The sequence below is a fragment of the Oryctolagus cuniculus genome, chromosome 7 (assembly GCF_051225735.1).
Source record: "Oryctolagus cuniculus isolate XC-2025 breed Fujian yellow rabbit chromosome 7, ASM5122573v1, whole genome shotgun sequence".
Taxonomy (NCBI): domain Eukaryota; kingdom Metazoa; phylum Chordata; class Mammalia; order Lagomorpha; family Leporidae; genus Oryctolagus; species Oryctolagus cuniculus.
Window position 1 is genome coordinate 46155369 of NC_142873.1, and position 21894 is coordinate 46177262.

At 46.1% G+C, this 21894-nt stretch overlaps 2 pseudogenes; both read left to right on the plus strand.

Moving 5' to 3' along the window:
- Window positions 1–422: 422 nt before the first annotated feature.
- On the plus strand, window positions 423–6302 carry LOC127493656 (late cornified envelope protein 3A-like; annotated as a pseudogene).
- A 6948-nt stretch (window positions 6303–13250) lies between these two features.
- LOC100358365 (eukaryotic translation initiation factor 3 subunit H pseudogene) lies at window positions 13251–14301 on the plus strand (annotated as a pseudogene).
- The last annotated feature ends 7593 nt before the right edge of the window (window positions 14302–21894 follow it).

Genomic DNA, 21894 nt, shown 5'->3' on the forward strand with positions numbered 1-21894 from the left:
GTCCAGAAATTTTCCTTTACCCCAAGAAAGGTTAGAACCATCATTTCATGTTCCCAGTGTATCCTCTTCTTCTGTTGGATCACATATTTTTAAAGATTTATTTATTTAGTCAGTTATTTGAAAGAGTTAGAGAGAGAGAGAGAGAGATCTTCCATCTTCTGGTTCGCTCCAAAATGGATGCAACAGCCAGAGCTGGGCCAAGCTGAAGCCAGGAGCCAGGAACTCCATCTGGGTCTCCCATAAGAGTATCAGGGGCCCAAGCACTGGTACCATCTTCCACTGACTTCTCAGGTGCATTAGCAGGAAGCTAGATTGGAAGTGGAGCAGCCAGGACTGGAGCCAGCATATGATATACTAGAGTTGCTAGCCCTGGCTTAATCCATTGCCCTACAGTGCTGGCCCCAGCACAATGATATTGAGAGATGGTGGAGCCTTTAAGAGATGGGGCCCAGTGGGAGGTAATTAGGTTTTGGAAAACATGACCTCAGGAGGAATTAATGTGGTTCTTTCTGGACCTGCTTAATTCCCAGAGTGAGTTGTTATAAATAGAACAGGTCTGGCCTCTTAATCACGCTGGCTTCCTGTCTCACCTTGTGATCTCTCCTGCAAACACTCTCCACTGTGCCACCATCTGCCATGAGGCTCTTGCCAGAAGAAACAGATAGGGCCACCTGATCTTGAATTCCAGCCTCTACTGCTGTGAACTAAACAAACCCTTACCCTTATGAAGTACCCGAGCTCAGATGTCTTGTTACAGCAACAGAAAAGACATTAATACAGGTACTTAGCTGCCAGAAGCCCAGACATGAGGCGAGAGCTCAGGAATGTGCCATGGGAGCTCCCACCATTGGTCAAAACCCCTGCCTTCTGTGGCTTTCTTTCTTCCAGTCTCAATTTCTTACTGATTTTCTTTCCCCAAACATGATCTGTGTCCCTTCAGAGCTTTGAGTTTAATGCAGCAAAAATTAGTTAAACCTCCCATGGGGTCAATGTGCTGTCCATTGTTGCTTAGGGATTCAAAGGCAGTAACACAAGCTTCCTGCCTCCAAGTAGTTCATTGTTCAGTAGACTTTTTGAAAACCATCTTGGAATTTCATAAAAGTAGGAGAGACAGAGACAGGGAGAAAAGGAAGGAGGGAGGGAGGGAGGAGGGAGGATGGAAGAATGGATACATGGATTTGAGGGTCAGGTCTTTGTTTCCCAGTGAGATTCTCAGGATACTGGGTCATCCAGAAATGGTTTTGATGATGTCACCTGTGGTTTCTTCATTCTACTCTGAAGAAGCCGTTGTAACAGAGCATCAGGGGACAGCATGTATGTGTGCAGATATGGTGAGTGTGTGGAGATGGTTGTTCTCAGAGCAAGAAGATGAACAGTGTCTAGTACATGGCTGTATCACACAACGTCTAGGGACACCCTTAGTCATACAATAAACTGGGATCACTGTGCTGTTGATTAAGTAGCCTCTACTTCCACAGATTTACCCATCAGTGGTTTAAATCTTAGATAGTCTTACACTCACCTAACACTCCCAGTTGATCAGAGTCCCTATGACAACAGAAGAATATGATGTTTTATTCATTAGCTTTGTTTGATCTTATAGGGAAAATTGAGGGAGGAAAGGAGGAAGTAAGGAAGGGAAGGAGGAAGGGAAGGAAAGAAGGAGGAGGAAGGAAGAGAGGTGAGGAGGGAAAGAGGGAGAGGATAATCTAAGTGCATTTTAGAAGCTCCCTTCCAAGTCTGTCTTGACCAAAATGTTAGCAGGCCCCATTTCTCCAAAATATTGAAGGTAAAACCACCTCAGAATTATGTTGCAACCTCAAGCTCAACATTCTCTGAGAAAAGCTTCCCCCTAATATCCTGACATCAGCTTGGCAATCCCATCCCTTTAATGAGCAGGCTTGCCAGTCAGTAGTATCATCTTGACTAATCCGTGTTCTTTCTCCATCTTGCACAGGCAATGAGTCACTAATCTTGAATACACTACATATGAAGTCTCTCTCGATCCAGTCCTGCTCCCAGCAACTGAACTCCCTTCCTCCTGCCCTCTTTCAAATGACTTAAAGGAGAGGGTGTAACCGGATTTTTCCCAAGAAAGGATAGAGAACCTGAGACATACAGCCCCAACATGTTTAGCCCGATAATAAATCCTTTGGAAACTCCCAGCCCTCCATGTTGTTTAGTTCTTTGAAGTGTGTGTGTGTGTGTGTGTGTGTGTAGTGAGGGAGATAGAGAGAGAGAGAAAGGGAGAGAGAGATTTTGAAATTTTTCTTGAGCCAGGCTTCCATACTTAGTGCACAGACATGCTGTATTTGAAAGAAGTAAGATGTGGGAAGAAGTAGCCCTGCATATGGTGAGTGGGAACACAAAGGACAGCACAGAGGGAAGGAATATCCAGAAAAAGAGTTTTATATTTTCACATAGTCATATCCAGGCTCTGGGAAAGCACAAGGCAGCAGGGATTGAACTTTTCCAAGCGGAAAGGAGCCATTTTGGAAAATCATAGCAGGTGAGCTTTCTGGGTAGAACCAAGATCCTTCTCCATATATGTTAGAATCAGCTCAACCTCAAAATGCTGAGGATAAAGAGTTGTCCAAGGAGCTTCTGGTTAATTAAAGTACTTGCTTCTTGGACTATTGATTTATACAGTGTAGACTATAGATGACAGAGATAGAGATGTCAAAGAGCAAGAGAGATGACAGAGAAAGAGATAGCAAGATAGAGATTATTGAGTCCAGTCCTATCAAATCCAACTAAACTTAAGCCTTACTCTCAAATCGTCCCCAGTGCTAATCAAGCCTTGCTGGGAGTGACTTCCTAACCCTCCACCTTTGTGGTTGACCTTTCTCCTCCAGTGAAAGGACGGAAAAGAAGGACCCTCTCATCTGGTTTACCGAGGAGCTCCCCTGATAGTGCTCATCTCTCAGCTCTCTCAAAGAGACATGTCACCACAGGGTTCTCCCAACATGATGATGGTCTAGACTCTGTTTTGACTTTATCACTGTCAGCCACTTGTGGGAATCCCTTTGTCTATAGACAACCCCCCTGGGCAGAGGCCTGGCATGACAGCTCAAGCCTGGCTTTCCTTTCCCAGTGTCCAGTTGTTGCATCAGACAGCAGGCACATAGGCCAGCCTCACACTGCCCCCTGTCTCTACCCTGCCCATTCCTTCCCCTCATCATGATAGGTCCAGAGGACAGATATGAGGCCATGCCTGATTAGGGGTTAGAATGCTCATTCCCTGTTTTGCGGATGCCTAACGTTGATGAGAGTACCCTGCTTCCCTCCTGATGGGGAGGAGAAAGAAACGGGCCACAGACATTTCCCCCAAGATGATGACGGATGACTTGATATTTCTCCCCATATTCTAGTCTCCTGAGTACATAGACTGGAGTGCACATGGTTGACAAGGGAAGTAGTGGTGGAGGTGCTAGTCATACTACTGCCTAGCAAGACCCATGGGACTAGATCTGTATGTGGGTCTTCAGAAGGAGAGGTACTTTAGCTCCTGTGGATTTTAACTTTGGGAGTGCAAACAAAATCCTTTGCAAAAAATATATTTTTATTTCTAATGGTCACACAGTAACTGCATATACTTATAACGACAGTGTGGTATTTCAACACACATACATAGTACGTAAATATCAGATCAGAGTAAATAGGATAGCCGTAATCTCAGACATTCATCATTTTTGTGTTGGGGATATTTAAAGTCCTCTCTACCAGCTATTTTAAAATATCCAACTAACTATTATCAACCATAGTTATCCTGTGCTATTGAACATCAGAAGTTATTCCTCTGTCTGGCAAAAGATTAACATCCTGAATATTTCAGCAACTGAAAAAACTCTAAAACTAAAAACAACCGATCCAATTAAGAAGTGGGCAAAGAACTTCAACAGACAGTTCTCAAATAAGAAATGCAAATGGCCAAAAAATATATGAAAAAATGCTCAGCATCACTAGCCATCAGGGAAATGCAAATCAAAACTGCAATGAGACATCAGCTCACCCCTATCGGAATGGCTAAAATCCAAAACACAGAGAGTAGATGCTGGTGAGGATGTGGAGAAAGGGGAACACTTACACACTGCGGGTAGGAACCTAAGTTAGTGCAGCCACTGTGGAAAACAGGGTGGCAATTTCTTTAAAAACTAGAAATAGACTGGCCATATGATCCAGTGATTCTACTACTGGTATATACCGGAAAGACTTGAACACAGTGTATGGCACAGTGTATGGCACCACCATGTTCATAGCAGCACTGTTCACAACAGACAAAATTTGGAATCAACCAAGGTGTCCATCATCAGATGAATGGGTAAAGAAAGTGGGGTATATATACACAATGGAATATTAGTCAGCCATAAAAACAAAGGAAATTCTACCATTTGCAACAAAGATAGATTCAATAGTTAATCACTGATATTATGACTAAATGGAAAGTGGTGTTGCGTTTGCATGAGCTGACAGGAAGCCCAAGCATTATCATGGTTATGCAGTGAGTGAATAACCTCATCAACCTCATGGTTATCACCAAGTGAGGCAAGATCTTCATGATTTATCAGCATAATATCAGGATCAGTCAGTCTCACGATCCTATCGACAGCCACATATGCTGCCCTTCGTTTTCCATTAGTCGTAGTTTCTGCTGGTCGCAGGGGTGGAGGTCGTATTTTCACATCATCTGTTCCACCACCGAAACCAGCCTCAGCTCTCCTCCTCTCCCTCCCAGCATGCAGTACTGTGTTTCAGGTGCAGAGGTTCTTAAAGGAACCCCCCAGCTCCATCCTCCCATCCCTTACACAACCACATCTCTTTCCCAAGGTCCCAAGTTTAGCTCGATCAACACCCCCAAAACAGGGGCTGATGATATCATCCCCAGAGAGACTCTGCAGAGCAGTGGGGGCTTGGCCCTTCCGGCTGTGACCCTGACCTGCTGCATCTGCCCACATGTGCTATATCACCTAGAGTGTGGGATCAGACTTAGCTGTCCAGTTGTCCATCTGTCCTTCTGGGAGGCCATGAGCCCTCAAGGGCAAAAATGTGCTCTGTCTCCATATTACCCCAAGTGTTCAGAAAGGATGTATCCTGTGTCCAGGGCATGTTAGCAGAGCAAATAATAGATGTAGAACTGCAGACAGAGGGCCTGGACCATAGGTAATTAAGCCCTCCCCTCAAGTTCCTGTTTCCTGTTTGCCATTCCTCAAAACATGTGCCTAGGAAAGTGCAGAAAGCCTGGTCCCAGGAGTGTGTGGGGCTGGTGCCCTCCCCTTGGGGTGAGAATGAGAACACATGGTTGGACTGTGCATCATAAAACCCAGCTCAGGATACAAAGCCTGAGACCCAGGGTTCCCCCAGCTATCCCATTCCTGCACAGGACCAGGTGAGCATCCATCTGGGGAAGGGATCTGAACTGGAAGGGTGAGTGGACATTGTGTGCTTCAACAGGGAGAGGGCGGTGGGAGACTGGTGGGAGACAGGCAGAGAGGCCCCTGGTGGCAGCAGAGTGGCACAGGGAGAGAGAGGGGCAGAATGCGAAGAAGGAGAGAATATTAACCAGGTCAGGGGTTGCTTGGAGCAGGTGGCCTCTGGCTCCCACTCTTTCATGTGCCCAGAGATGCACCTGCGGCCTCGCATCTCACTGATTTTCACCCTCCTCAGCTGGGTCCCGCGGGAGGCAGAGCCCTGGAGGATCACAGAACATTACATGTTCTGCATGCAGAATACCTGCAGAGGGCGCTGTTCACATCGCGTGCGTGTGACGGGCCCTGGAGGCTCACCCAGAGCTGTGTCAGTTGCTGTCCTGTCAGGAGAGAGAGCAGAGAGAGGACAGCTTATCAGTCGATTTGACTCTACATCAGCCTCCAATTTCCTCTCTAGATCTTGGCTGGAGGGGTCAGTGCAAGGGGAAAGGATCTACAGTCAAAGGCTGAGACGCCGGCCTGAGGCTTCTGCTTTAACCGGATTTTGTTTCTGTTTTATTTTGTCCAGACCCACCGACCTCCCACTGCGATATCCTGCCAGCAGAACCAGCAACAGGACCAACCCCCTCCGAAGTGCCCTCACCCAGGTGCCCCTCAAAGAACCCAGCACAGCATCTGCCTCCAGGCTCCTCCAGCTGTGCTCCAAGCCTCTGAGGCTGCAGTGGCCCCAGCTCTGAAAGCAGCCTCCACCCGAGCCATCCCAGGCACCGTAGGTCTCCCCGAATCTGGCTGCAGAGCGCTGACCCCTGCCACAGAGGCAGTGGTCAGCAGTCCAGGGTCTCTGGCTGCAGCCATGGTTCTAGGGGCTGCTGTTGACCCAAGCCATGAGATAAGTAAAAATATTTGAAGAGAGCCGTGACATAACTGGAACCAGCCCCGACCCGGTGCATCCTGTTCTGGTCCCTGTCTTCCCTGCTGAGATGTTCTCTAGAGTTCCAAGGATTCCCCAGGTAGTTTACCCTCCTCGTGTCCAGGATCTCACTGCTTCTCCCTTATTGGTCTCTGTGAAAAGTTGCCCTTTCTTGTTTTCCCTTTTTAAAGATTAATTTATGTATTTGAAAGGCAGAGTTACAGAGATGCAGAGGCAGAGACAGAGAGATAGAGAGAAGTCTTCCATCCATTGGTTCACTCCCCAGATAGCCACAATGGTTGGAGCTGGGCTGAACTGAAGCCAGGAGCCTGGAGCTAGGTGTAGGGGGCCCAAGGACTTGGGTCATCTTCTACTGCTTTCCCAGGCCATAGCAGAGAGCTGGATTGGAAGTGGAGCAGCTGGGATTCGAACCGGCACCCATATGGGATGTCGGCACTGCAGACAGTGGCTCTACACACTACACTACAGTGCTGGCCCCAGCAGCATCATGTCTTACTTATTGATGATTAGTACATCCATCACTTAATGGATCATGTGTCTTTCACAATGCCCGAAGTGTAATATCAGTTGTGGTTTTAGAGAATAAAAGAAAGGAAAGAAGGATTTTTTTTTTTAATTACTGAAGGTAAGGAGAGAGGAAAGAAAGCAAGCCTGCAACAAACTCAAGCAACAGGTATTTGGACAGTCTTAGGCAACCCCAATCCTTACTCTTTCTTGGGGCTGTCACTATGGCATAGCAGGTAAGGCCGCCACCTGTGGTGCCAGCGTCCCATGTGGGTGCCGGTTCAAGTCCCAGCTGCTCTACTTCTGATCCAGGTCCCTGCTAGGGCCTGGGAAAGCAGTAGAAGATGGACCAGCTCCTTGGACCCCTGCACACACATGGAAGGCCCAGAAGAAGCTCCTGGCTCCTGGCCCCTGGCTTTGGATCAATGCAATTCCGGCCATTGCAGCCAGTTGGGGAGTGAACCAGTGGATGGAAGAACTCTCTCTCTCTCTCTCTCTCTCCTCTCTCTCTCCTCTCTCTCTGTAACTCTGACTTTCAAATAAATAAATAAACCTTTAAAAAAAAAGAAAAATTTACTCTCTTTTTTTCTTTTTTCTTTTTTTTTCTTTACCATAGGCCCCTGCAGCCTACACTGGAGCAATGCAGGAGCTGATGACAAGGTCTGATGTGAACTCTGTAGGGACCAGAACTCCCTGTGACAACACTCTTTCTAGTGTTCCAACAGATGTTCCCTGAGCACCCAGCATTAGTCACCAAGGTGCACACCTTCCCCAGCCCAAACAAAGGTTCTTGTACACCAGATATGCCAGAGACTGTTCAGGAACTGGAGCTGAGATTTTTAGCAGCAAATGGCGGGAGCTGAGATTGGAGAAGTCAGCTAGCTACTGATTGTCAGGAGACTGGTGCACCTGACAAAGAATCTTCAGTTTGTTCTCTAGGCAACAGGTATGTAAGCCCCCAGGGCATGCCATTATCCAACCTCCATGTTTTTATATATAAGATTTATTTTATCTATTTGAGAGGCAGAGTTACAGACAGAGAGAGGAAGAGACAGAAAGAGAGGTCTTCAATCTGCTGGTTCACTCCCCAGATGGCTACAATTAGCTATGGCTGTGCTAAATGGAAGCCAGGAGACTCCATTTGGATCTCCCACATGGGTGCAGGGGCCCAAGCACTTGTGCTGTCTTCCACTGCTTTCTCAGGCCATCACCAGGAAGCTAGATGGGAAGTGGAGCAGCCAGGACTCAAATCGGTGCCCATATGGGATGCTGGAGCCACAGGTGCAGACTTAACCTGCTATGTCTCAGCACTGGCCCCTCCAACCTCCAGTTCTTTCTCTTCCACCTCCTGGGATCTGATCTACTCAAGTCTGGTGTAACACCTGAATCACTTGGGGAGATATTAAAAGTCCTGATACTTACACTGCACATAAATCAGAGTCTTTGGGGATAGACATCAGACTTAAGTATTTTTTAAATCTTCCTGATGATTGCAATGTGTAGCCAACATTGAGAACCCCTGCTGTACTGGGTTTTCAGTCGTTTCTAGGAATTTAACCCTTACCTAGTGCCCAACATCCATCTTCTCCCCATGGCCCCCTCCCTTAGCTCCCATTTCCTAGACAGCTTTGTTTGGCACTGAGAAATAATAAACGTTTTCTTCAGCTCCACATCCTCACCCACATTTCTCTTGGCAACACCCCCTCCCCCAGCCTACTGGTGACCCGACCCAGACCTGCCACTGATCTGTACTCTGTATTGGAGCCCAGCTCGAAGGTAAAAATAGAAAGGAAATTAAATTACAGACTGCCCACAATGGCTCACAGAAGCTAAAGGTTTGGATACACAGACTTTTCCAATGTTGATATTGGAAGGCTTTCTCTTTTTTTACCATAAACATTGATTTTATACCATGATAATTATTCCAAGAAGGAGTGTTTTCCCAACTTCTGTTTGGAAAATATTATGCACTTTGTGAAATTGTACATTGATTATGTTTTATTGGCTGATAGCAGAAGGGAAGAGGAATCAAGAGAGATCCTTGGTGCAAAAATCTGATAAGGGCTTCCTGACGAGTTGATGAAGCCTCAGAACTCCGTGGGTTAAAAACAGAAACTTTTTTCCATTTATTTCCTGTCTTCTACTGTATTGTGGCGGCTTTTGTTTGATAATAGCGCGTTCCAGAACTTTCTAAGCATTTTCAGAGATTTGGGGATTGTCCAGTACCGTCCGGTTGTATGTAAGTCAGTATGAGAATCTTAACTCCTCCTTCTCCGCCCAGCACAGGCCCAGCCTCTTGTGAAGGTCTGGGTGGGAGCACAGTCAGCTCTGGCATTCACACCCGCCTCGTCCTCCACCCTGCAGGCCTCCTTTCTCCTCCTCTGGGGGCTGGGATAAGGGAAAGGGAAGGAATGCAAACATCTCATCCTTGCCCAGTACCCCGGGTGGCTGGAAACTGCATGCCCTCTGCGCTGAGGGCCTATGACCATGATCTCAGCTGAATGACTGAATTCAAGGATTCTTATAAGGGGTGTTGTCTCAGCACAGTAGGCTGACATCAAACTTTTGACCTGTTTAGACACTCCCCTCAGCTCTCAGTCGCGTTGGTACAAGTCTCAGGAAATTTCACCTTCCCAGAAACATGCCTGATAGGCTCATAGCAGTACAGCTCAAGCCTGGCTCCCTCCCAAACTGTGCGCTTTTGGCTCAGGGAACCTTGCAAACTCGTCACGTAGTAGGGGACTGGCTGCCTCTCCCCTCCCTGGTCTCCTTCCTAGTTCCTCTTTCCTGTTCCTTTCCTACTGTCCAGGAGAGCCTGGAGGAGTGGTTCAGTGGCTCCATCAGTGAAGCCAAGGCATAAGACTTCAGTCTCTTTGTCTTTTGGGCACCTCTAAACTCTACATTGTCTCCCATGAAATCTTCATCATATTTCTTGTAGCAGAGGGTGGCACGAATAACCTGACTATTGGGAGCCACTGTGTTGGTTTCCCTGTATAGGACTCTGTTTAGATTAACCTTCACTACAAATCACTGGAAAGCCCCGTTTGTACAGATCACTGATATGGTTGGTGCTTGGCCTTCTGGCTTCAGTGCCCCCTGACCTCACGACCTCTTGTATCTTGATAAGCGTATTTGGTGGCTGTAAAACCCCAAGGTAACTCCCCTTGTCAAACTGATGTTGATTTAAAACTCCTGTAAAACCATTCCTTTGAACTATGTTGTAAAATGACCCCTGCTTGCCTTCGACTGCTACAATCCTTGCCTTGTACTATATAAGCTGCCTCCTTCTCCAATAAAGTGGGACCTTGATCAGAATACTGTCTTGGTCTCCCTTCTTGTGTCTGGTTTGTCTCTCCATTCAGGTCTGCCCTCCTCGTGTACTAGTTAATTACCCCGCGGGCCGGGGCACCTGACCCCTTCCCATGTGAAATATAAGGAAAAAGCCACAGCACTCTTTATGTTAAGGCAGAGTTAGAGAGAGAGAGAGAGAGAGAGAGAGAGAGAGAGGCAGAGACATCTTCCATTCACTGGTTCACTCCCCAAATGGCCACAACAGCCGGAACTGGGCTGATCCGAAGCCAGGAGCTTCTTCCGGGTCTCCCATGTGTATATAGGGTCCCAAGAACTTGGGTCATCTTCTACTGCTTTCTCAGGCACATTAGTAAGGAGCTGGATCAGAAGTAGAGCAGCAGGGACTTGAACTGGTGCCCATATACGACGCCCGAGCTTCAGGCAGTAGCTTTACCTGCTGTGCCACAGTGCCAGTCCCAAAGCCAGAGCATTCTATCCTACCTTGAAAACTTCTCCTCACCTTGTAGGCTGACTGACATGTGCTCCATGGTTGGAGCCTCAGGGCTCCTTTCAGTCTCCTTTTACCAGGTGGAGGCTTCATTGTGACTGGTGTTTGCATGTTGGGGGTCGTTTTCCTCAAATCTCAATTAAACAAAACAAAAAACAACTTAATCTTACTTTCTCCTATTGGATACATAGGTAAGCATCTCATTGTTTACAGTAAGAGTTGTATATCCCAAAATATTAACCTTTATTGGAGTTTACAACTCAGATGATAAACTAGAGACAATTTTTTAACATTCTAACTTTATTTATTTGAAAACTGGAGTGACAGAGAGAGAAGGAGAGAGAGAGAGAGAGATCTTTCAGCCTCTGGTCCACTCTCCAAGTGGCTGCAAGAGGGATCAGCTGAAGTCAGGAGCCTGAAGCTCTATCCCAGTTTCTCAGGTGGGTGGCAGGGGCCCAAGCTCTTGGGCCATCTTCTGCTGTCTTGCCAAGCACATTAGCAGGAAACTGAATTAGAAGCACAGCAGCTAGGACTCAAACCAGCACTCTATGATACGAGATGCTGGTATTGCAAGAAGCAGCTTAACCCACTGAACCACAACACTGATATCAGGACCAATATTTTTAAGAAAGAAGACAAGGTCAGGAGGAGTGAAGCAAGGATTTCTAAAAATCTGCTCCTCCATAGAAACACCTAGAAAAACTGCCAAAATTGTCTAAATCAACTTTTTCAGAAGTCTGGAAGTCCACCAAAGGCAAAAAAATTAGAAGTGTACATTCAAGAAAAGTGACTGTATATTGATATAGCAGTGATCTTTGCTAACACTTTAACTTACCCTATTCCTATCCTCCTGTCTGCAGGGCCATAGCAGTCTTGAAAATCTAAAGTCCTAGTGGTATACACTCGGCCACAGGAGTTAAATTGTCTCCTGGGATGCCTAATCCCGTATCAGAGGGCCTGATTTGAGTCCCAGCTCCTTCCCTTCCCATCCAGCTTCCTGCACACCCTGGCTCAGGGACTTGGTCCCTGCCACCCACAAAGGAGACCTGGACAGAGTTCCAGTCTCCTGGCTTTGGTCTGGCCCAGCCCTGACTATTATAGGCATTTGGAGAGTAAACCAGAAGATTAAAGGTATCTCTCCCTCTCTCTTTCTCAGCCTTTTATATAAATAAATAAATAAATAAATGACTTTTTTAAAAAAAAAGCTAAAGTAAAGTATGGAAAATAACAATAAAGAAACAGATTTTAAGATAACCAAACAGAAATTTTCTATTTGAAAATTAAATAACTTAAATTTAAAATTCACTAGGAAGACTCAGAGAACATTAAACTGACAGAAGAAACAATGAGTGAGCTTGAAGATAGGTTGATTGTGATTCTCCATTCTGGGAAACACAAAGAAAAAATACTGAGGAAAACTGAGCCTGAGAGACCTGGGAGAAGGACACACGCCTACGAGAACACCAGAAGGGGGAGAGAGAAATACAAGGGTACAATGTATATGAAGAAATACAGTCAAAAACCTCTACATTTTGATGGAAAATATTACTCAACACATCTAAAGAAAACAACAAATTCCAACTAAGATACCGTCTAAGAGCTTCACACCTACACACATCATAAGCAAACTGTCAAAGACAAGCATGCAATCGTTAAACAGCAGGAGAAAAGAACCATCACATACAGAGAATCCTTAATAAAGACTGACACAGCAGCTTGCTCATCACCATGGAGAGCAGAAGTCAGTAGGAGGATGCATTCAAAGATTGTGAACTGGGCCGGCACTGTGGCGTAGAGGGCTAAAGCCCTGGCCTGCAGCACTGGCATCCCATATGGGCGCCAGTTCCTGTGCCGCCTGCTCCTTTTCCAATCCAGTTTCCTGATAATGCACCTAGTGCTTGGGCCCCTGCACCCACATGGGAGATCCAAAAGAAGCTCCTGGCTCCTGGATTTGTGGAGTGAACCAGCAGATGGAAGACCTTTCTCTGTTTCTCTATCTCTACCTCTCTCTCTAACTCTGTCTTTCAAATAAATAAAATAAATCCTTTTTTAAAATAAAGGTTGTGAACCAAGAGTTCCATATCAAGCCAAACCTCAAAGGTGAAAGAAAAATGAAGACATCTCCAGATACACTAAGTTTGCTGCTAGGAGCTATGCTACAAAACATATTAAAAGGAATCCTTCAGGCTAAATTGAAACAGAAACTAAAGGTCTGGAAACACAAAGTGATTCAGGTCCATAAGAAAAATAAACAGTACTGGTAGAAGTACCCACAAAGGTAAAAAGAAGAGCAAAGCAAACCTAAAGCAGAAGAAAGGAAAAAATAGAGTTTGTAGTCATAATAACCCTAAACTGGAAATAACCCAAATATCCACCAACTGGTGAGTTTATAAACAAATAGCCACAAGCAAGCGTATCATTCAGCCATAAAGAGCAACTGAAACATACTACAACATATATGGATCTTGAAAACAGTATGCTGAGTGAAAGAACCCACCACAGAAGTTCATACGTTTGCGTTTCTAATAAGTGGTGAACGTATTTAAAGAATAACATACGGCTTTTTTTTTCTCCCTGTCTGGCTGGAAAGATGGCGTCCCGCAAGGAAGGCACCGGCTCCAGCGGCACTTCCTCCAGCTCCGCCACCGGCGCGGTGGCGAAGGACAAGGGCAAAGGCGGTTCTGGAGATTCGGCCGTGAAGCAGGTGCAGATAGATGGCTTGGTGGTGCTAAAGATAACAAGACATTATCAAGAAGAAGGTCAAGGAACTGAGGTTGCTCAAGGAGCGATTTTAGGACTGGATGTAGAAGATCGGCTTGAAATCGCCAGCTGGTTTCCTCTCCCGCAGCACACGGAGGATGATGCCGACCTTGAAGTCCAGTATCGGATGGAAATGATGCGGAGCCTTCGCCATGTAGACATTGATCCCTCCACATGGGCTGGTACCAGTCACTTGCTATGGTTCCTTCCTCACCGGGTCTCCTGGATTGTCAGTTCAGTTGCCAGCATGCCACTAAAGAATCTGTTGTTCTCATTTACCATCCCATAAAAACTGCCCACGGGTCCCTGTCACCAAAGGCATACAGACTGACTCCTAAGCTGATGGAAGTTTGTAAAGAGATTAATTTTTCCCCTGAAGCATTGGAAAAGGCAAATATCACCTTTGAGCACATGTTTGAAGAAGTGCCGATTGTAATTAAAAATTCACATCTGATCAGTGTTCTAATGTGAAAGCTTGAGAAGAAATCGGCTGTAGCAGACAAACATGAACTGCTCAGACTTGCCAGCAGCAATCACTTGGGGGGAAATCGACAGTTGCTGATGGACAGAGTGGGTGAAATGAGCCAAGATATAGTTAAATATAACAAATACATGAGGAATACAAGAAAACAGCAGCTGCAGGAACATTCGTCTCATCAGCGTCGGCAGCAGGAGAAGATGCAGCACCAGAGTCGAGGAGAACCCCCACGCCCGGAGGAGGACCTGCCAGAGCTCTCCAAACCACCCAGCCACCTGCCAGGATGGGCTCACTGCTCACTGCAGGCCGAATTAATACTTACTGCCAGAACATCAGGGAATTTACTGCCCAGAACTTGGGCAAACTCTTCATGGCCCAAGTTCTTCAAGACTACAACAACTAAGAAACGGAAGTTTCCAGAAAAGGAGTTAACATGGACTCTTCAGCAACTCATAGAAGAAGTATATTTGCATATTCAGAAGCACAGAGAATTCTTTAATGTTATTGCTGTCTTTGGCGATACTATCTTTATAACCAATAAGAAAATAAAACAGAAGTCTTGACTTCTTGTTAAAAAAAAAAAGAATAGCATATAGCATTTTCATAAGTTAGTAGGATATCACAGTCCAACTAGAATAAAGCAAAATTGTTGTTTTCTCCCCAGCATGCTTGTTTTGATGCAGATATTTTATGCAAGCAAATATGAGAAAATAAAATAATTTTTAAAATGTGTATCACATACCTAACATGCTTCTGTCAATTTTTTTTAAATTTTTGATTGACATGGGATGGTGTGTATGGGGTGAGGAGTGATGTCTTAAACTCATTCAGGCTACTAAAATGGAGTACCATAGATAAGGCAGCTTAAGAACATGAGTTTATTCCTCACAGTTGTGAAGGCTGGAAATCCAAGTTTTCAGGTGCTACCTTGGTCAAGGTCTAGTGAGGACCTGCCTGCTTCCAGGCCCTACTGACTCCATTCTCACATGGCAGGAGGACTGGCACGTTCTCTGGGCTCTTTTCTTTTCTTTGTTAAAGATTTATTTATTTATTTGAAAGTCAGAGTTACATAGAGAGAGAAGGAGAGGCAGAGAGCAAGACAGGTCTTCTGTCCACTGGTTCACTCCCCGGCCTTTGCTTCCCTATGCTGCCCTCTCTGTGGCGCTGTCTCTGGGTTTTCATCCCAGACCTCTCTGTCTCTCTCTTTCCCCTACCGTGACCTCAGCTTTCTGTTCCGACATCCCAGGCTGAGCCAAGGCCTGCTGGACACTCAACAGATGGCACAGCAGGCAGGAGGAGGCCATGGATGAGGAGCCCAGGGCAGGAGGCCTTTTATCTGTGTGATGCACAGCCTGAGTGCCACCAGGGAGGGGACAAATGGATGGCCTGAGGGCAGCACGGACACACCCAGGCCATCCATTTGTCCTTTTCCCAGGCACTCACCAGGACATCTGACAGAAGGAATTCTGTGGCCTGTGAGGCCTCGGGAGCTGATGGCTCCCTCCGCACCCTGCCCCCAGCCCCTTTCTATTCAGGTCTGCCCTGTAGCAATCACAGGTCTCATTATCCCACTGGGCAAAGCCTCCAAGCTCTAGCTGCTGTCACTCCAGCAGCCAGCAGGGCCCTGACAACCACAGGGAAGAAGGGTTCGATGATCCAGTCAACAGAGAAATCAGCCTCCTCTCAGGGTGATGATCTTCCTCCTCCATTGCCCCTCACCTCCTAGCTGAGAAGCCCCTTGGGATGTTGGTGACGATGGTAGGATGGGAAATTCCCAAATAGAATATTCTGTTTAATCTGGAAAGCAAGTATGCACCATAAACCATTTTTACTGTATTCAAACCATGTTCATTGACAAATATCTGGTTCCAGATCTCAGTGTGTCCTGCTCCTAGTGACCCTAACTTAGGTCTAATTTCCAGTGATCCTCCCTAAACAGAATCCCCAGGTATAGTCCCAGCCACCTTACTCATGTGATGCCCAATCCAGATTTTTTTCTGTCAAATGTTATTGGGTTCTTTTTTCCCTTTTTTAACATTGCTTTTTTATTTATTTGTCAGAGCTACAGAGAGAAGAGGGAGAGTCAGAGAGACAGAGAGAAAAATCTTCCATCTGCTGGATCATTTCTTAAAAGGCCACGATGATCAGGGCTGATCCAGGCCAAAGCCAGGCACCTGGACCTCCATCAGGGTCTCCCGTGTGGGTGGCAGGGGCCCAAATACTTAGGTCATCGTTTTCTGCTTTCCCAGGCACATCAGCAGTGAGCTGAATTGGAAGCAGAACAGCCAGGACTGGAACCATCACTCATATCGGATGCACACTTTTCAGGTGGTGGCTTAACCCCCAGCACCACAATACCTGCACCTGTCATTGGGTTCTTATGATGTTTCTACTTACTCTCCCTCCCAACCACCCTGCCGTTATCCATCCTATAATTAATGCACCTGTCTCCATTACAGACTCATCAGAAATGATACCTCTCCTCAGGACCAAAGAATGATAGTCCCTCAGCAATGAGTATCATTCACTAAAGTGACACTAAATTGACCTAGCATGGACTCATCATGTCCCTCGTATGTCCACCCCTCTCCTCACATTCAGAACAAGCAGGAGCTTGTGAGGAGACAAGATGCAGGAGCAGAGTGGCAGCCAAGAATGGGAGGTAGAGATGTTGAAGCCAAAGACTGCAGCTGGGATCATACTGAGCTTCTACTGTGTTCCAGAGAGTTTTCTTTTTCACTATGAGTAGCACACAGATATTCCCAGCACAAAATACCCAACTTCTCTACCCCACCTCTCCATCTTCTAAGGTCCTCCTATTCCTATACTTCCTCCCTGACTTCCAACATCCCATCATGCCCCCCATCCCTAGTAACTTCCTGATTTCCACTTTCCAGTCCCTTTTCAATAACTGTGTGTGATCATTATGAAGATTCCACTAAATTCCCCTGAACTTGATTCTTTATTGCTCTTGTAAGAGAGAGAGAGAGAGAGAGAGAGAGAGAGAGAGAGATCTGCCATCCGTTTGTCCACTTCCTAGATGACCTCAACAGCCAGGGCTGGGCTAGGCCATATCCAGGAGGCAGGAGCTCTTTCAATCTCTTTTCTGTGTTTTAATGATGTCTCTGACAGATATTATGCCCTTATGATCACTTCCAGGCATTAAAGTCTTCAGTCCAGCACAATTTAAGAGTCCCCTGCACCGGCGCTGTGGTTCAATAGGCTAATCCTCCTCCTGCGGCGCCGGCACACAGGGTTCTAGTCCCAGTCGGGGAGCTGGATTATGTCTGCTGTGGCCCAGGAGTGCAGTGGAGGATGGCCCAAGTGCTTGGGCCCTGCACCCGCATGGGAGACTAGGAGGAAGCACCTGGCTCCTGGCTCCAGATCAGCGCGGTGCGCCGGCCGCAGCGGCCATTGGGGGGTGAACCAATGGAAAAGGAAGACCTTCCTCTCTGTCTCTCTCTCTCACTGTCCACTCTGCCTGTCAAAAAAAAAGTCTTCCCTGCCCTATCAGCTTAGACTTCACCTGTCCTGGAACCTACTGTGGGGAGGACTAGGGATCCGATCTTCCACTCTCTTGCAGGTTCTCTTTATTTCTCTCACCAGCCTTTCTTTGGGTCTCTCACTTTCTCCTGGTGTATACCAGGAATACTCTCCCACATGGCTGCAGGGGCCCAAACACTTGGGCCCTCTTCTACTACTGCTCCCAGGCCATTAGCAGGGAGCTAGATCTGAAGTGGAGCAGCTGGGATGCCGGCACTGCAGGCAGCCTGCTATGCCACAACAGCAGCCCCCTTCATTATTAATATTTGTGACCTGAAATCGTAACATTTATTAGTTTGATTCATACCAGGAAGAGAATCCAGATGATGCCCCTTTGTTGGGAAGATTTCCTTGGAACCTTCTAACCTTAGCACTAAACCGTCTAACTCAGTATGATAAAAATAGAAATCAGTTGTTTTTGTTTTCCAACCATCGTCTTCTATGCATATTGAAGCTCCCCTGAAAATAACTCTTCAGACTAATTCTACATTTCTTCACTCAACTTTGTGGATTAAGAAGTCCAGATCAACTGAATTGAATTGTGGGCAAACCAGGAGAGTCAAATACTGCTCTCTCCCAACCACTGTCCAGGCTGGAGCCAGAAAGGACGTGGCTGGCTCTTTTGCTCATCCATCTCCTCCCCTTCCTCCTGAATACTCTTTCCATCATATTGGAAGATGGGAAAGGGAATAAATAAAATCTTTTAAAAAGATGAACAGATAGGCCAGTGCCACGGCTCACTAGGCTAATCCTCCGCCTTGTGGCGCCGGCACACTGGGTTCTAGTCCCGGTCGGGGTGCTGGATTCTGTCCCGGTTGCCCCTCTTCCAGGCCAGCTCTCTGCTTTGGCCAGGGAGTGCAGTGGAGGATAGCCCAAGTGCTTGGGCCTTGCACCCCATGGGAAACCAGGATAAGTACTTGGCTCCTGTTATCAGATCAGCGCGGTGGCCGGCAGCGCGCTGGCCGCGCCAGCCATTGGAGGGTGAACCAACAGCAAAGGAAGACCTTTCTCTCTGTCTCTCTCTCTCACTGTCCACTCTGCCTGTCAAAAAAAAAATATGAACAGATAAGGAAAACGTGCTATAAATACACAATGGAATATTAATCAGCTGTAAAAAGAATGAAATTCTATCATTCACATGATAGAATGGTTGCAACTGGAGGATGTCACATGGAGTGAAATAAGCCAGACACAGAAAGACAAACACTGAATGCTCTCCCTTATGTGTGGGAGCTAAATGCTTTTTAAAAATCAAAAATGTAAAAAGAAAGATTCCTATGTATGTTAGTATTGCTGCAAATAGACTTACTTTAAAAATGGGAATAAGTGGCACTTATTATTGTCAGCTTTTACACATTAGCCAATATCTCAATAGAAGAAGAAACTTCTAGCCCAACCTCCTTTTACACACTATATCCACACTGAGATTTCCTGGGCACCGACTAGAGAACTGTGTCTGCCTCACAACACAACAGCCTCATCTGCAGGTGAGATGGGAATGCACCAAATGAATGGGCACTTTCTGTCACCTCTTCCCATAGTCCTTGGGAATGACTCGGTTACTCAATGCAATTGCTATGCACTTGGAAAGACAGAACTGAGAAGGAACTGTGACCTGGAAGTAAGGAGGGCTTTGTGTTTGTCTATTCATCCTAATTACAGATGAGGAATGCCCAAACTGCACTCCAAAGGGCCGAAGCCGAGTTCCTGTACTGCCTGTTCTTACAGCATCCGCTAAAATGACGAAGTCATGAAACTCCCAGGATTCATCCAACCAGACCAGTCTCTATTTCCTTTATGCCTTAAGTTTGCAGGGAGCCAAGCCTCATCGGGAGGAGACTTCTGGGGCTGACAGTTCTCAGGGTGTTGCCCTGGTGCTCGGAGGGAAATGAGCAGACCCTGCCCTTCCAGCTGCTCTCCGTCATCACAGGATGGCAGCTCCGCACGTGGGGCTGTGGCACCTGACCTCACAAGGAAGAGGAGCACCTGAGAGTCATGAGGCACTCAGAAAGGTGGAGGCAACATTAATAAGCTGCATCTCCAGGACTGGTGGGGCACCTTCCAAGGCAGGCAGGCAAGGCTGGGGCTGGTGAGGAGCCTGACAGGAATCCACCTGTGTTTCAGAGAGGCGAAACTAACCCATTTTCTGAAAGTCATTGGCAAGGATATTTTGATCGCTTGAAACTTGCGCAAAATATGTTATTTGTGATCCTTTTTCAATTATTTCTCCCTCCTCCCCTCTCTCCCTATTGTCTGTGATTCAGGGTTGCAATTCCTGGGGAGAAAATGATTCCCATGCTTACTACTGTTTTGAGGACAAAGCTTGCTTCTGGATAACCACAATATATGGAGAATTAAATATTCAGCTTCACAGCAAAATCTAGTTCCCAACGCCGTTTGTATACCCCTGTGGTGCTCGGAACTCCCTTCGGGGGCCATCATCACTGGTATAACCAGCTCTTCTATTTTTATTCAGTTTTCCAGACAACAAGCCTACTACTAAATGATACCATGACACTCTCTGTGCTGCTATGTCCTTACTGCCGACCATGGTGCCTGGCCCACAAATGCTGAGAAAACAAGGAGAAGGCCCAGATTTCTGACAAAATAAAAGTCTGCCTTGACTCTAGTAGTTAGGCTATGATTCTCTCCTGTTGGATGCAAACAGTTTCACAGAGCTCCACATTAGACAAGCCAGCTCCAGGCACATGAAGGAGCAAGCCAAAAGCCAAAACAAATTAAGATTGTCCTAAGCGTCAACAAAACAAGAGCATTGTCCAAATCACAAAATGACCAAATCATCCCTTTTTTCTCAAGTAATATGAGTGGCTGCTACCTCTTTACCAACTACAGCTTTAACCTTCTCTAATTGTTCCTGTTACTTAGTTTAAAAAAATTAAGATACCCAATCACAGAAATTCTTATGCAATCCAGGGAAGAACTTGACTTTCTTGAACTTCTCTCAAATTACTTAAAGTAAGCACAAATCATTTAGCAATTGCTTCTTAAAGATGCCCTTTTAACATGGTGTGCTGTCTGCATTGCAACAGGACACTCAGCGTAGCTTTGTTCCACTTCAGGTGTGTTTCTAGTGTTCTTTGGGTGGGGAAAACCAATGATGTCACAAAGAAGTTTATTAAGTGAAGAATTATGGACTGAACCTGAAGGAGAAGGGCTTTCAATAAGGCAGGAGTTGCAGGTGGTGGTATCCAGGCAGGGCAAACTGCTCAGGAAGAATATCAGACCTATGAGGAAATCAGAACACGGTATCTCAACCAGAGTCGTGGACCAGGTACCAAGGTGGATCCTTGAGAAAGCCCAGAATTCTCCAGCAACGTGTTTGAACAGGCTGCCCCTCTGCCCATCTGGCACACTCTTGGCCTCCATCACCAGCAAAACTTGAGGAAAGAGCCTCTTTGTGTCCTTCCTCAGCTTCCTCCATGGATAATCCTTCCAATGCAGTAGTAATTGCAGGGTCCCAAACAACACGACATAAACAGGCACCCCAGCATGGCCCTGGACTAAACCTAGAAACATCCCTAAGCAAGAGACTCCTGAAGGCAGAGGAACATGAGAGAGGAAGGTCAACAACACCAGTCCTTCCCCTTTCTCCATCCCAAGCCACATTCTCAGATATCAAGTGCAACTCATTCTCCGTCAGGTGTCTCAAAATAAACCATGGAATCTCCATGTTTTAAACTGAGAGTTGTTAAAGTGTGTAGCCTTATAAGGAATTTTTTTTAAGATTTATTTATTTATTCAAGAGGCATGGTTATAGACAGAGAGAGGGAGAGACAAGAGAGAGAGAGAGAAAGAGATCTTCCATTTGCTGGTTCACTCCCCAAATGGCTGCAACATCTGGAGCTGGGCCGATCCGAAGCCAAGAGCCAGGAGCTTCTTCTGGGTTTCTCATGTAGGTGCAGGGGCCCAAGTTCTTGGATCATCTTCTACTGCTTTCCCAGGCCACAGCAGGGAGCTGGATTGGAAGAGGAGCAGGCGGGACACGAACCAATGCCAATATGGGATGCCAGCGCTGAAGGCAGAAGTTTAACCTACTATACCACAGCACCGGCCACCTTATAGAGAGTTTTGTGTTAAAAGCCATAAACTATAGAGAACATTCACATCCATACACCAGAATACAGTTATTATCAAATAGGATTCAGATTTTATAAAAGTTATCCTGCACAAGCCTTAGAAATTATTAGGATTCTTCCATTCAATATCATGCACATAATGTTACCACCATCACCAACTTCATCAGTGGCAACACATTGACCAAGTTATCTTCATGACTTTCAGAAATTGTCTTAAATATTTGATACTCAATGATAATTTTCTTATAATCAATATCATACATCCCACAGGAAACTTACTAAAATGAACAAACTATTTTTTTCAGACTACACATACATCTTGTGAGCTCAACTGTTGTAGATCTTTTTGATAGTTT